The sequence below is a fragment of the Octopus bimaculoides genome, chromosome 18 (genome assembly GCF_001194135.2).
Source record: "Octopus bimaculoides isolate UCB-OBI-ISO-001 chromosome 18, ASM119413v2, whole genome shotgun sequence".
Lineage (NCBI taxonomy): Eukaryota > Metazoa > Mollusca > Cephalopoda > Octopoda > Octopodidae > Octopus > Octopus bimaculoides.
In genome coordinates this window covers 47,167,769-47,171,131 of record NC_068998.1, presented here as the reverse complement: position 1 = coordinate 47,171,131, position 3,363 = coordinate 47,167,769, and the positions used below count along the sequence as shown (strand labels likewise).

Sequence of the window (3,363 nt, the reverse complement as noted above, 5' to 3'; positions counted from 1 at the left end):
TATATATATATATATATATATATGAATGTATGATCGGCAAAGTTGATATCAGCGACATTTGAACTCAGAATGTACAAAAAAGGCATACACTACCAATCGTGATTGATGTAAGAAGTAAAGAAAAGAATGTTTGCGGTAAAGCATGACTGTGACAACTGGTTAGGTCTCTATACAGAGCCAACACCCTTCATTGAGAGCCGAGTGAGTAATTTGTGTGTGTGTGTGTGTGTGTGTGTGTTTGCTGTGTCATAGCCTTAGAAAAGCTCTGATCTGCGTACAAAGCTTATAGGTCCACTACAGTACTTTGCAATTAATATTGCAGTCATTTTACATAGGATGATATAATACAATACAATATAGTGGAGTGTAATATTTCATATTATGGTGATAATGTCTTCAAACAGTGACACACAGCTACAAATTGTTTTGGCATAGTTTTGTATACGTGTCCAGCATTTGACTCATTGGATCATAGAAGGTCGATGGTCATAGTTTACGTTGGTGGCATTTTGACCTAAAACGTTATTAATTCTACCGATGAGGTAATGAGAACAGTATTACTATTCATATACATCTGTTCGTATAGTAACCCACTTATACCCAAACACAGATACATGTGTTTATGTATGTATGTATGTATGTATATATAAGAGAAGTTCTTAGAAAGAATGAACCCGTGGGAAATGAGGGAGTGTTGCTTTTTATGTGTGGTTTGTGGGAGGAAATGAATGAATCATGAAGGCCTTGTCAGCCGTCAGAGAACTCACAGGAATTAGCCCCTTGAAAATTGTGATGTGGCTACTGTTCAGAACAGAAAAGGTGCAACCTAGGCATAGGCGTAGTTGTGTGGTAAGTCACTTGCTTACTAACCACATGGTTCTGGGTTCATTCCCACTGCGTGGCACCTTGGGCAAGTGTCTTCTGCTATAGTTTCAAGCCGACCAAAGCCTTGTGAGTGGATTTGTTAGATGGAAACTGAAAGAAGCCTGTCGTATATATATATTTATATATATATATATATATTTCGTGCGGGTGACACGTAAAAGCACCCACTACACTCTCTGAGTGGTTGGCGTTAGGAAGGGCATCCAGCTGTAGAAGCACTGCCAAATCAGATTGGAGCCTGGTGTAGCCATCTGGTTTCACCAGTCCTCAGTCAAATCGTCCAACCCATGCTAGCATGGAAAGCGGACGTTAAACGACGACGACGATATATATATGTATGTGTGTGTATATGTCCCCCCAACATCGCTTGACAACCGATGCTGGTGTGTTACGTCCCTGTAACTTAGCGATTCAGCAAAAGAGACCGATAGAATAAGTACTAGGCTTATAAAGAATAAGTCCTGGGGTCGATTTGCTCAATTAAAGGCGGTGCTCCAGCATGGCCACAGTCAAATGACTGAAACAAGTAAAAGAGTAACCTGTGGAAAGGTGTACCTATCAGTTGGAGGATTGATAAGGCATGTGAAAGGAGTTGATACTGTGGCATCTGATCCCTCTGCCAGCAAGCACAGCTGTGCATTATGCAATAGAAGGGGCAAATGTTTAGCCGGGCTCAAGAGTCATGGAAGGGCCTCCCCACATTGCATCATCAATGATTCACTTCAGTTATTCTTTCGAGCAATAGTTTTGCTCATATGCAAGGAAAGCAACCACTATATATGTATATATGTGTACACACACACACACACACACACACACACACACACACACATGCTCACACACACAACCGATGCTGGTGTGTTTACGTTCCCGTAACTTAGCGGTCTGGCAAAAAGAGACCGATAGAATAAGTACAAGGCTTACAAAGAATAAGTCCTGGGGTCGATTTCTTTGACTAAAGGTGGTGCTCCAGCATGGCCGCAGTCAAATGACTAAAAACAAATAAAAGAATTACAGGATGTATATATAATTACGTGTGTGTGTGTGTGTGCATGTGTTTATATTGTGTTGAGTCACTTTATTCATCAAGTTACCACAAAAGCAGGTTAGCAATCAGAGTGGAGGCCATTGTGTTGTACCGCCTGGAGCCACTTTTCTGTCCGTTCTTTGATCCCATGCTGATGCCACATCTTGTCCTTCAAGGCAAAGAACTGCTTCACTGAAGCTTCCAAGACGTCTTGGTTGACGAAGCATTGAAAGCGGAGGAAGTGAGCTATGGAGCAGAACAAAACTTTACTCTCAACACAGTGTATGTGTGTGTGTGAGTTTGTATGTATGTATGTGTGTATGTATGAGTTTGTGTGTGTGTGTGTGTGTGTGTGTGTGTGAGAGTTTGTATGTGTGTATGTATGTGTATGTATGTGTGAGAGTTTGTACGTGTGTATGTATGTATGTATATGTATGTGTATGAGTTTGTATGTATGCGTGTGTGAGTCTGTATGTGTGTGTGTATGTTTTTATGTGAGTGTGTATGAGTTTGTGTCTGTGTGTGTGAGTTTGTATGTGTTTATATAATGTTGGTGGTAGTGTGTTGGCTAGAATGCTTTGTATTAATTCTGACTGTCTGTGTTCAAGGTTCCATCCGTCCACAAGTCAGGCATGTTTTTTCGTCCCTGTGGGACCAGTCTAGGGTTCTTCTCTGGAAGAAATCAACTGTGATCAGATCAGAGAAGAATGGCTTCTGCCAAGTTTAGATACGGAAAACATATTGCATATCATGTCACATCTGTAGCCCAAGGCATGTACGTTTATCATCATCACCACCATCTTCATCACCACCATCATCATTATCACCACCACCATCATCATCATCATCAACATCATCATTATCATAATCATCTAAAGTCCACTATTCCATGTTCGCATGGGTTTATCCTTCATCTTTTACTTGTTTCAGTCAATAGACTGTGGCCATGCTGGAGCACCGCCTCGAAGAATTTTAGTCGAATAAATCGACCCCATTCCTTTTTTTTTAAACCTGGTACTTTTTGTCGATCTGTTTTTGCTGAACTGCTAGGTTACAGGGACATAAACACACTGACACTGGTTGTTAAGTGGTGGTGGTGGTAGTGGTGGTGGGACAAGCAAAGACACACATACCCACATATATATATATATATATATATATATATATATATATATGTGTGTGATGGGCTTCTTTCAGTTTCCATTTGCCAAATCCAAATCCACTCACAAGGCTTATGGAGGTGTGTGGCTCAATGGTTAGGGTGTTGGACTCATAAGCGACGAAAATATTTTGACAAATTAAATTTAAATGTTGAAGTGAATCTAATGATTTTTGAGTGTTTTTAAATGACTCTTAGACACCTTCCATGCTGCAATTGTTTTTGTTTCAGCAGACAATCTCAGATCTGGTCACTTGCTACACAATTACATCTCCGTAATATATACATACAT

The 3,363-nt window shown here is 40.3% G+C and overlaps 1 protein-coding gene across 1 annotated transcript in view; it reads left to right on the top strand.

Annotated features, from left to right (window-relative positions):
* The window catches only part of LOC106873192 (unconventional myosin-Va), a 147,027-nt gene that overhangs the window by 28,707 nt on the left and 114,957 nt on the right, over positions 1-3,363 (top strand).